Raw genomic sequence first — 13,690 nt, 5'->3', positions numbered from 1 at the left:
AGAGATATGAATTGCCTCTTTGCTTCCTTCTCCCACAGTGCCTAATGAGAATTTTTTCTTGAGAAAAGATGCTACATGTTAAATAATTCCCAAGCGATACACCACTTCATGAACACAAGGCTTCTTGACACCTCAGCTCTTCACTTCCCTAAATCTGAACCAGATGACAGATGAATCTTTTGCCTACTAAAAAATATGACTCCAAAGATACACATTCTTTAGGTTAGCTGGACTCAAATGCAGTGGTTTTAGGGTGAAAATACCAAAAGAATAGATTAAGTTTTATTTAAAAATTTCTTTATAAGGAAGTAAATAAGAAAACTGCAATAATAATATTTCTCCATGAATATTTCTGCATCAATCTTTCTCGCCTTCCCAGAAGTCTTTCTTCTATCTCCAAGTTATGCTGATGTGAAAGCAAGATTTTCCCAGTGGATCTAAGGAAACCAGCAACAATATTTTGTTGAAACTCCTGGTGAGGGCAACTCTCTTTACAGCTATCCAAGGGGTATCTAGAGGCCCTTTGATTTGTTTCCAATGCAAATGAAGTATTTTAGTATTTGTAGTGGAACCTGCAAGACATTTCCTCTCAACAACAGCTTTTGGAACATTGCTGTATCACATCATTAAATGATCCCCAGAATTTGAGAGAGCAGAAGTGATGACTTCCTAGGTTTCTTTGGGGTTGTATTTTCTTTTATGACAGCTTCTGGCTGCATGCTGATATTCCATTTAATCTTTTTTCTTTTCAAAATGTCCGCCATGGCCTTGAGTGCAACAATAGCTTCATTTGTAGTCTTCTCTCCCACAGGGATTTAGCTGCTGGTGTTCAAGTTTAGCTACAATATGACACTCCTATGTAACCATGGATCAGATTTATTTTTAAAGAGTGAGAATGAGCTGTGAGAAGCCTTGTGTGGATCTGGTCCCCCTCCTCCCTATGCTCTGGAGTTGCACTTGAGCCTGAATGGTGATCCTGACCGTTGGAATGACTGCCTGTGTTGACCTTGGACCTCATTGCTGCAGTCTTGTCTGGTGGTTGAACCCAACTGACATCAGCAGACATGCTCAGCTCTTGTTCACTGTTGTGGGTCTGTGTTGCTGAGGGCACAGCCCTGCTTGCCTTGCTGTCACTCTTGGCTCTTGATGCTGAGCCTTTCCAGAGCAATCCACTCCTGCTGCTCCCTGGGAATGTCAAGTGAACTAAAAGAATAAATATTCCTTTGTTTTCCTTACAATAATATGAATACTGTGAAAGTTCTTGTGACTTTGGACAAAAGGTTGTATCTCTTTCATTCAGATAATAAGGTATCACAGGTATCACATTATCATTCAGACAATGTGATGTAAATGACTAAAAAAACCCAACTCGTATTTTGGTTGTGACCCTAGCAGCCCACCCTGGTGCTGGGATGTGCAAAATGGGGTCTAAGGATTTTGTTGTTTGGGTTTGCTTGTTTGTTTGTTGTGTTTGTTTGCTTAGGTTGGGGAGGGTTTGGGGTGGGGAATTTTTTTCTGTGTGTTTTATTAGTGTTTTGTGGTGTGTTGTGCTCTTTATGTTTAATATCAAGAATTTAAAATGATGTTTTAAACAAAGGAATAAATTGGAATGGAACTTCTAAATACTATTCAGTGAAAATGTGCACCACATTAATTCTAGTGAAGGAGCCAGGTTTGGTTCTGAGCAGACTTCAGCTACTGTGGAATAGCTTCAGTAAAATCATCCCACTCCCTCAGTAGATTTTCTCAGGTAGAAAATTTAACTGTGGTAGAGCTGATAGTATTTTATGCTCCTAAGAACATAACAAAAATATGCTTTAAATATGAGTCTTGCTGCTGGGTTCACTCAGAAGTCATATACAATCAGAACAATGGTCTTTAAAACATGACAATAAAATTAAATATGATTTTAACAGTAAGTATTATAGTAATCTTATCTGATTGAGTAGAGAGAAAAATATGCTTGAAGTGCTGTTACAGTTTAATAATGTATTAATTCTATTTGACTGTATCCATACTATCTAATTTTATTCTCATTTAGGAAAATATTTTGATGGTGTGAATCTTGGTAGAAAATTAATTTCATGTTCTCAGACTTATTTTGTGATGCAACAAAATATGTCTGTCACAAAATTAATTTAATTTTAAGGGAGTTCAGTGACAGTCTTTGAACACTATATTATGCTATGAAGAAGCAGATAAAAATTTAGCAAGTCTTATATAATGAATCAGATATATCATATATTTGCTTTGGTCAATTTGTTAGATCTAGCGAAAGGGCTCAAAGATATTAAAAAAATAATTTGATCTAAGTCAGTAATGTAAAAACATGTATTTATATTCTCAAGAAATTAAAGAAAAAAAGCCAAATGACAAAAACCTAAAGGAATTATTTTAAACTGTGACCTTTAAAATCGGAACTGTCTTCATTTTAAAGTTTAAATATTTTTCAAATACAACAACAGTTTGCAAAAATCACAATTTCATTAAGGACAATTGGTAAATTGTGAAGGCACTACATTTGAAAAATCAATTATCCATGGTGGATTGTTGTCCATTTCCCTCTTCTTGCAAATCCTGGACCACATCTGGTGTTAGAATAACATGGGTTTGTTAGTGAGATATCAAATCCAGCCATCTGACAGATGCAGCTCCAGGTGCATGGGTCCAAACAGTAGCAAGGCTGAGCACACACACACACCATACACAGACTCATCTGTAGTATCAGCCTTGGAAAAAAAAAAAAAAAAAAAAAAAAAAAAAAAAAAAAAAAAAAAAAAATTTCCCTGGCTCCCAGGCCTTCCCAATTACTTCCTGGCTAGCCCAGCTTGATCTTTGCCTGTGTCCACATGCTTAGCTGTACACCTGCACTCATTCCAGGTGCTGGCACCACCAACACCCAAGCCTTTGGCCACTGGTCTAACTCCAGATGCTCCATACATACTTTTGCACACGGATGAGAGGCTTTTGACCAGGAAAATAGCTAGATATGGAATTTAATGACTTGTTGGAACATACTGCTGCTCAGGCATGGAGTGTGGCCAGACAAGTGTACTGATCAACAATCTGCTTACTTCAGTCGCCCCCTTTTATGCCCTTGGTCCTCTCTTTTCCCATGTTTGTTCTTTCCCAAACCACCGAGAGACCTCCCTTTCCCTTCCTTTTTTACCTTTCTCTAAACATCCCATAATAATTGTAGTATATTCCTCAAATGTTCTGTCCCTACAAGTATCCCAAATCCCCAGGATAGTGGCTCCCATCATTTTACAGAACCATTCCTTTTGGCTCAGGACATGAGAGTAACCTCTGGACACCAGGGCTAAAGTTCTCCTGAGCATCCTTTTTCCGATGCTGTTCTTGGGATCTCTCCATCTTCCGTTGTGTCCTTGTGCTCCTTTTTAGCATGCACGGGTATGTAACCTAACAAAGTTCTTTTGGGAGAAGTCAGGTACGTGAAAAAAATTACTATGCATCAGAAACAAGAGCCACAAACATTTTTCTTTAATTTTATTACAGTCAAAAATTGAGTCTATATAGTATAGGAAAAATTGTTCTTATATAAACAAATTGCTTTAAATTTTAACGATTTACATCCTTAGATCTGTAGTGATGAAGCAAATAGTGCTTTCAGTATGCTGAAACCTCTTGGTTTATCTGGTAGCAGTGTAGTCATCAGAATGCAATACAAAGACATGGAAAAGCATAGACCAGTTATCTGTGTCAGATGCAGCAGCATAAAAAAATTTGAAAGATTCTAAAAGAAACAACAACAACAAAATAACTTAAGAAGGCATTTCAACCATGCACAACTATAAGAAATTCAAAATTATTCTGTTTCAATCATGACAGTCTTGTACCAGATACACAAAGAAAAAAAATAAGAACAATAAAACTGAACAAGTTTTCCCAAGAACTGTACAAACTGCTTCATTAGTTCATCATCAAAGAGAAGAAATATTCCAGTTTCATCCCTAGCTAGATAGATTCCCTTTTCAATTTCTACATTCACCTGTCAGTGGGTTTTTTAGCTGTTTAGAATACCTTCTAATTGAATCTAGTCTTGCATCCTGGTGCTTAGCTGCATTCCAGATGCTGTAGTTACTGAATTTGTTCCTCCTAAGTGGAACCTTACATTCAGTATTAAAATTTTAATTTCATTAGAGCAATGGATGAGGGTAACTATAAGACTCAGGACAGAATTAATAACAGCATGCAATAATCAGAGATTTCTCTAAGATACATGATAAAACCATTCGCCAGTATTTGGACCTGTTCAAATCTCTAGCTGTGCTTCTTACCCATTCTCTTATCCTGCTGAGAATTTTTGAGAAAAAATTTGGGTTAAAGTTATATATGAATAAAGATTCTCTTCCTGTTTTAAATTACATACTGACATGCATTGTAGGCATAAGCCAACATTAACCTAGTCTTTTTAGAACTGCAGGTCTGAAAATAAAAGTTATGGAGCTTTTGTTTTAATTACTTTTATTTTATGCAGCTCTTCCTAGAGATAACATTGTCTGAGTTTACATGCCTAAAGTTGCGGTTGGGTCACATGCCAGAAAAATATCCATGTGTTTACATAAATTTAAAAATCACAAATAAATGCATTTAACATATATTGCTTTAAAATTTAGTCATATATGTACTTTCCTTTAAAGCACAGAACATCATAATCTTTCCCTTTTTTTGACGAAAAAGGTATTTTTTTCTACTCATAAAAGGTTAAATCCCTAGTCATTCATTGCTTATTATAATTTCTACATGTACTTTTTTTTTTTTAGATTGGCCAGATCTTTCCATTGAACAGGATAACAATAAGAATTGTTTCCAATCCAGAATTACAAAAGAATTTGAGATATAGTTTCATCTACCCTGTGGTGACTAGCACTTCTTCCTCCTTTTTCATTAAGCAAGAATAACATCATCTCTTTTTCAGGGCGATGTTTTCATATCACACACGCTTTCCTTCTCATGTTCTCACAGATAACAATTGAAACCAGTACAACAGTGTTTCCCAAACTTAGTTGACAGAAAGTGCTCTTGTTTGCCATTAAATGTTTCTTTCAGTTTGTCAGACCTTCAATATAGATGGCATTTGCAGATGTTGATGTAAAACACATAGACAACAGTGACCTCATACCTAAGGAATGATTAAAACAAGCTAAAATCAACAAAAGACAAGCAAGTCCAGAGAAGAATTTGCACCATTAGGTTAGTACAAAGCTCATGGCCTTTTACTAATAATGAAAAAAAAATCACTGTTGTTTGGCTACAGTCAAAAGAGGTCTTGGAATTAATTCACAGCATCTCTTCCTTAAAGTAAAACTCTACGGTGAACACAGTACTCAATTCTTCTGAAGTGTCATCTGGCTTGTATTATATCTTGACTCCAAACACCTGTGGAGAAGGCAATATGTCAGAAAGGAGCCTAGTTGTAAGTGATTTCTGCACAAGCCAGTGTCATCTGCTTCTTGGGCCAGGGAGATATCCTTAGTGCACCTTTGTTTACCAGTAAAGGCAAAGTAGTGTGTGCTGTTTTCCTGAACCTTAAATCATCCTATTGCCTCTCACACTGACAAAAAAAAAAAAAAAGTTTTTATTACATGGTTTGAGGATTACTCTAATCTGGTGCTTATGGTAGGGTATTTTTTTGAAATATCTTTGTGTATTTTAAAATATATTGTTTACAGGTTGGGAAAACTTCCTTACTCCAGCAAGTGCTGAGGAATAATTATACAGGATCTCAGCAAAGTGAGACATTAGGACCAAGGTTTGATATTCATGATATAGTCATAAGTCTAGGTTTTTCTTTGTTTTGATTTATTTTTTACTTTGGATATTGCTCTATTTTTGTCATATGGATTGATTACCTATTTGCAGCTGGAATGCAGGCAGTAGGCTGCTGTACAACACCTTCAGTTTAGTTTAATTGAAAACAAATTCATGTCATGTACTCTGACACTGCCCATTGTTGCAGACTGAAGTGCACTAAAAGTATATGACCATAATGTTTTTATTTTGAGCCAGCAATGCATTTTTGAAACAGTTGTCCATTTACTGAGCTTTGATTTTCATCATAGCAACAGTTTTCATAATCAGAAATTACAGTCTGGTTCCTTTATATTGAAAGTTAACAAACTTTCATTTCACAGGGCAAGACTAGATCTAATTTAAAAAACTCCATGATCTTCAGCAACCTTCAAGTTAAAACTTCCAAAATATTTGTAGAATTTGCATTAGATTCTCAGCTGCAACTACTCTGCTTTGCATACAGATTCCTGGGTGTCCCACTCTATTTGCTAATACAAATAGTATTTGGTATTTCATACAGGAGGACTTCTGTCAGATTTTCTCAAAAAAATACACACCATATCTGAAATAAAACACTGTTCAGGCTTCATGTTCTGCTCAAAATGGTCTTAGAAGTATATTTACAATTGTAGCACTGTATCTTATTTTTATAGTAGTTCTGCATAGAAGGAATAAGGAATTTTGAGAGGACTTTGGATCATACTCATAGTAGTGTTAGGCCTTTACATGAGACTTTAGTTGCCACCTTTCTGCACTAGTGTTTTCCTCAATAGATTCTTAGTTATTTAATATTTGCTTCACTGAACTATATAATTGGCTCTGGAAAGGTGAAAACATGATATAATTCTATTGCACTTCACATTCCTTATTATTCCATTCAACTTTTCCACTCATAAGCACCACCTTTCCAAGAAAACCAGTGTCTATTGTCCTGAACTACATTGTGTGGGGAGTCATCACACTGAAATAATTTGCAGCCGTAATGATGATGGTTCTAACATATTGGCAATTTATGTAGTAGTTTCCAGGCAATAATGATACAATGTGTGTGGTTTGTTAGAAAAGTGCCAGCTAGTATTTTGTTTCATGGTCTACTAGAAAACATACACACCCTGCAAATTCAGAAAGAAAGGCAAGATATGAAGAATGTAGCTTAATTAAACCTCAGTTTAATTATCCGATGTCCTGTGGGAAATACCCAGCAAAGGTTCATATAGTCCAGCTCACCATTCACTCTCTATTTGTCTCCACCTATGTGGGTAAGAAAACTGCTTTATTGTTGTACCAGATGTAGAATACCCTAACTTTTTTTAGACTGCCTTCCTCTGTGAATTGTCAAGGAATTGAGCCTCTGTAAATAAAAGATAGCAGAACTTGACATGTACCAAAAAGGGCACAGACAATTAATTGGTTGTCCTTCCTTCTCAACCACAGCTGGTACTTTGATAGCTCTTCTCTCATGTCAATAAAAATCCGTCTGCTCCTTTTTCATAATCCATCTGCTCTCTACTATCAGTCCTAAATATCCAGTGCAACACTTTTTTTAATAGGTAATCTTCCACCTTCTTATTTGCATTAAAATACTCCTACCTGTCTTTCATTCTTCTTTCTCTGACATACTTTATTCTTGACAGACATTACAGATTCTGTCTATGCCCTCCATAGACGTCATCCAAGCAAATGTCTCATGTATGTTTTAAAATCAATATACTAATAAATAAACTGTTTAAAAGATAAAATCTCTGCAAAATCTCCAAATTCTAATCAATAATATTTAGTCTAGAAGCTGCCTTGTGATTGACTTATGTAAGAAACATGAGCAGTGACAAAACCAAATTTTTCATTTTCAGGTATTAGAGAGTTTGGATCTTGTTGGCCAGAGAAAACTACAATTTGGCTTTCACAGTGCATGCTACTAAAAGCTGAAAAGTCTCTACAGGTTTTGTTCTCAGTGATTCAGTAATTCAATTACACAATACTACTTCAATGCTCACATCTTCTAAAACTTCTGATACTGCTGAGAAAAAATGGAACCTGCTTTTCATCTATCTGTTCATCTACAAACCCATGTAAGTCTTTGATTTTTTTTTTTTTTTGCATTGCTTCTATTACTTCATGATGGATTTTATAATAGTGATAAACACAGATTAGGCAAAAGCTGATGAGTCTAAAGTGCTAATCTATAAAGAGCTGAGTCAGAAAAAAGGCAGGGAAAAGCAACCTAGATTGTGTATACATTTGTAGGAAATAAATTTATTAGGCAGGAGAAATCATACGAATTTTCTTCTACCTATTTTATTAGCTCATTTTAACCTCTAACATTTGTTTTGCTCTGTGCCTTTAATATCATTCCACCAGTTATAAGATTTACTTTTATTCATGTTGCATCTCTGTTTAGCTGATATTTTTCTTATAATTGATATGAAGTTACTAATCTGCAGTTCTAGGATCTCCTTGGAGTTCTTTAAAAGCACTTGCCATTGCTATGAAAGTTCATTGGCTAATTCCTTTAGCCCTCTCTGATGGATTTAATCTGACCCTACAGATTCAAAACATTAATTTGGTCCAGGTATTTTCTCATTTGGTCATTAACAGTGTTATGTCTGTTCTATGTTGTTCATCTACTCCCAGCATAATTAATCATTTTACACTAGAGTCCTTTTGAGTGAACCGAAGCAGAGCAAGTACTTAAAAATTCTAGTTTTTATCCTCTCCAGTGTATTTCCTTTCTGATAATTAGAGCCTTTACCTTTCTTTTTATCTTCCTTTTTTCTCCAATGTATCTAAATAATTGTTTTTGTTTCCTTATCTATCACAAAGTATATTACTATGAGGTTTGCTTACCCACATTATTTTTTTATAACTTCTTATCCTGACTTTGCTTGTCCTTGTAATACAATGTCGAAGTTGCAAAAAAAATCCCATCTCTGAATGTTGTAGAACTTCTACCTACAGGCAGATTCATTTTTTATTTTTAATTTGTTTAATTTGTGGAATATTCATGTGAACCAAGTGACAAATAAACAAATTTCAAGTATTATAGAAGGAAATACTGAATTTCCTTAAGCTACTTACTACTAATAGCTAAGTATTTTTTCAGGTAATTTCATGAAGTTGGGGGAAAAAGGCAGTGGACTGAATGTAACATAGGTACTGACTTTGGCATGGATTTGGAACAATTATGACAAAAAGTCTGAATAGGAACATCTGAAGCCTATATTATCAATGAATTATTCAGTCTGCTACAAACCACAGAGTTTTAGGAGAGGCAAAAACCTCGTGGTTATGTCACAAAGGGGATGCCTAAGACACAATTCAATATGGCTAAGCAGCAGTAAAACAAGGTAAAAATGATAAAGCTTCACATTTTAAAATGTCAGAGTGTATATAACAATGGTCACTGGACTTTCCAAGCTAACAAAAACAATAATACAGGTTAAAACTAAAAAATAAGTATTAACTGGTAAAATGCATCAGCTCACATGAAAATGAAAAAGAGGGAGTTATACTTATTTGAATATGATACTTGGTTAAAATAATGACTGAAGAGGTTGCTTTCCTCTGAATATTTATCTGATTTAAATATTTATTTAGCTTTTGAAAGGTGAGATACTCTCTTTTCTATCCGCATACATGAAAGTGTTGAGCTTCATCACTAAGTAGGCTTTTCAGCTTTTCTTTAGAATAGTGCATGCTTTGATAGAGTAATGAATAGCTATTAGTTTAAACAGTTACCCATCTTAACTGCCCTTAACTGACAAAAGAAGAATAAGTGTCAATGAGCAAAACATTTTTAAAAAATCGTTTTACAGGCCTCTTTCTAATAAGCAGTACTGCTAAATATGACCTCTGGTCTGTTTGTGGATTGAATCTTTCTTTACATGTCACAGAAAAAAGGGATCCCGAGTCTTTGTGAAAAGAATATCTGTTGTTTCCAACTCTGATTTACCAGATTCATAAGCTATACAAGCATTTTTATGTCTGCCTCTTATGATAACTCAAGAACATAACTATTTTAAAAGGTTACATATGACACACAGTTGCAAAAGCATAACACTGCAGAATACAAAAAATTCACTGAATTTATTAATTAGCATCTTACTTCTCTATAGCTGTAATGGCTCTGGTCCATGGTTCCACGGCGCGTCACTTTTCCCGCCCCAACCGGCTCCCGAGAACGCGGCTTGGCACCTCAGCTCCTCGTCAGGGTCGATGCCGCCGCTACTTCCGGGCGCTTCTGCAGCTGCGCCCCAGGGTGGGCTGGCCGCGCTTTGTCGTCAGCACAAGGGAAGGAAAAGAAGAGGCAGGGAATTGTCCAAACCCGTCCGCGTTGCAGCTGGGTCGCGGAAGCCGCGATGGAGAAGCTGCGGCTGCTCCCAGCCTCGCTTGGATGAATCTGGCCCCGAGGCTGGGGTGCCATGGAGGGATATAGGGGTGTCTGCCCCATGAACACAGACGCTGTGGCTGTGACATTGCCACAACAGCCAATGGGGACACAATGGGGGCGGACACAGGGGTTCAGGGCCAGTGGGACCACGAGAATGAGGTGACGAGCACAGAACTGCCGGGCGCTGGACGGGGGAGTGGTCACAGGAGTGGCAGGGGAGAATATCCAATGGCCGGCAGCCTGGGACTTACTTCTGTGGGGGGGGATACCACGGGGGATGCACGAGGATACATGGAACCGGTAAGCTAACAAGGACCAGAACCCCAAATCTGAACCTAAAACCCAGGATGCAACACATGGTGATTTTTAGTTGCAAGATAAAGGTGATCAGGCTTGAAAGCTCTATGACACAAGAAGTGGGAATTAAAACAAACTTGCCATATTTCTTGTCCAATTCTCTTTTTGGGTGGTGCTTGGGTTTTTTATGTTCTTGTCCCTCTCCCAAAAACAAGGATTTCTCTCTGGTCCTGATACCCTTTACTTTAGGTATAAGTGTAAGTTCTGCCTACTGACATTGCCCTGCATTTATCTTGCCTTTTGTCTCGCAACTTATTGCTTTTCTGTCACTTGGATACCTGCTAGAGCTGCATGTGTTTTTTTTTACATCTCACTTCGTCTGTAAAATATGTTTATATTGTGTTTGCCTGTGCCATTCGGAGTATTACAAAATATGCACGTACCACTGGTACGTGCATATTTTGTAATATGTATGTATATACTGTATACTGTTATAGTATACTTCCTAATTAGAGATAGTATACTACTTCTAATTAGACTGAAATAATTTGCTTGGTGGCATTTTTTCAGTTTGAGTATCTCCTTTTTTTTTTTCCTATGTTTTATATCATACAGATGTATTTATTTTCTGCTGCAATGGGACTCTGTAAGTTAACTTGTTAACTGTGATTCAACCATTTATGGCTCTACAGTGGCCACCATTAAAACAAGTGGGCAGAGGTGTCTGAGATGTTATTTTTCTTTGTGCACTTTATAGATCACTTTGGTTAATTCAGATTGTCTTACTTGCCCATAAATTCTATTTTTTAAGGATTAACACTGACAAAAAATTTTCACCTTAATCTACCAGGACTGAGTTACTTTGATAAAATGATGTCAGAAACAAAGATTACCTTATATACTCCTCTTCTTCTTTATATTTAGATCAAAATCTGAATTTAATTCTGGGAACTCATTGTTTTAATCTCATGTAGCACATGTATTGTTTAATGGAAAACACAGCTATCAAACTATTTTTTTGTCTTTTACAAAAAACATATTTTCTTTGATAAACATATTCCCCTCCCCAAATTGTGTAAAAAAAAAAAAAAAAAAAAGAAAAGGAAAAGAACAGAGATGTAAAATGGGAATGCTAGACACATTCAGAACAAAATTATTTCTGGAATCTAAATGTTTAGGAATATGGATTAGTAACACAATAGCATTTTGTAACAGACTCAACTCATGAATTGTACTGGCTGTGACAAAAATCTCTAAGTCTGGGTTTGAATTACTATATTCACATAGTGTTATCCTTGGGATATACCTCTCATAAATTAAATTTTTAATAAAGAATATAATGGGGACATAATATAGATAGATACAGATTATATGTAACATACCTCAATTAAATTATGCAAGAGAAACACAACACCAGGCACTTCAATGTCGCCTCTAAATTTCAGAAGTGTTAATGACAAAAACAACCCTTTACTGACAGTGACAGAATCTCAGTTAAGTACCATGACTTTTCCAAGGTTGCCATAAGCCAAATAAAAACCAACAAATTACAAACCTGAATAGTTAACAGAGGAAATATGCACAGTAAACAACACAGAGCATAGTGATATTAAATACCATTTAGGAAATTGAAAGAACAAAATTAAAAACTGCTGAGGCATAAAAGGACTATTTCATATAGCTCCATGAATCAGAAAGATAATAATAATATACAGGTTGGCTTTTCCCTCCCAGTATTTAGTTTAAAGACTCTGGCCTTTTTATCAAACTTGGAAGAGCTAGTAGCCTGGGAAGTCTAGCTGTAGGAAAGATAATGACCTTTCCTTTCAAACTTTGCCATACTACTAATACACATTTTCCATTCATTCAAAGATAAAATATTTCTTGGCAGTTTGGAATTAAGAAGCTTCCAACTCATTCCTTCCCGCTTTTTTCTTGTCCTTGCTTGCCACTCAACAAAAGGATATTTACCTTACAATAAGTAAGATAATTGACAGGGTAATATATAGTAAGTAAGATAATTTACAGAATAAATTATAGAGGCTCTCTACCTTTGCAAGCTTGAAAATATGGAGCAACTATATCCATCTGAAACTCTTCTTCCAGGTAAGCAGAAAGATGTCAAAGCAGGTGTAAAAGCTTAAAAATTGAACAGGACAGTCTAATATTAAAACGCCTGAGGATATTTATGGAGAAACTAAACTGAGAAAATATACATGTAAGAAAATAATTTTCTATAGGTGTTACCCATCTTGTTACTTTTTTATCATTAATGACAAAACAACTTTATAGAGAATATAGGTTTGTTCAAGTATGGCTATTTTTTTTTTCTTCTGCATGCTTTTGTATGGAGAGTTCATATTATAGCTTGTGTTTGTTGTAGTCAAGTGTAATCAGTATTCAAGAGTATTAGTGCAAATATGATGGATTGCAAAGAGGATGGACACACAACTTTTTAAAAAAGCCAATATCCTTAAGTAGCAGTTTGGGGATGTGCTTTTCATGCACACATATGTTTACATCTTGTATCTTACAGCTAGGGCTGAATTCTTTTACACTGTGAAAATAGAGACTGCTCCTCTGTGAACCTCTGACAGTGGCAAGTGATCAGCACCAATATAGGAAGTAATGAAGTAGATCCATGCTGCTCTCATGAACATACATTGTTTACAAAGCTGCAGTGATTGCATTTCTTGGATTCCAGCTACTTACAAGATGGATCAGATTTGCTAAATACTGCTTTAACCTTGTTTGGTCCTACTCCCCCTGAGCAACACCAGTGCACTACGGACAGATTCTCCTGGCAACAAAACTTCAGCATGATGACAAAAGGACTTTACCTTGAAAAATATCTGAGAATAAGTGATAATGAAAAAGGTACAGATAGACTTGTCAGTTACCATAGTTTTATCATAGCTAACTTCTATTCCAAGCTTAATGGCAATTCATGGCACTAAAGACAGTCAATCAAGCAGTTGCTCTGCTTTGGCTCTGTCATTTTTCCTTCTCAGTCTTTCATCTCTTGAACATGCTTCTTAAATATTAATTTTAAATTAGAAATAAGCTTTTTAAGACAGTTAACATAATTCATTCTGTATTTGTTAAGATTTTCTAAGTGTCTAAAACAACAGTGTCATACCTTTTTTTAGAAAGTACTGAAATTGTACATGAAATAATTACTAAAATGTTTTC

Source organism: Vidua chalybeata, chromosome 2 (assembly GCF_026979565.1).
Source record: "Vidua chalybeata isolate OUT-0048 chromosome 2, bVidCha1 merged haplotype, whole genome shotgun sequence".
Classification (NCBI taxonomy): domain Eukaryota; kingdom Metazoa; phylum Chordata; class Aves; order Passeriformes; family Viduidae; genus Vidua; species Vidua chalybeata.
This window is presented reverse-complemented; position numbering follows the sequence as displayed.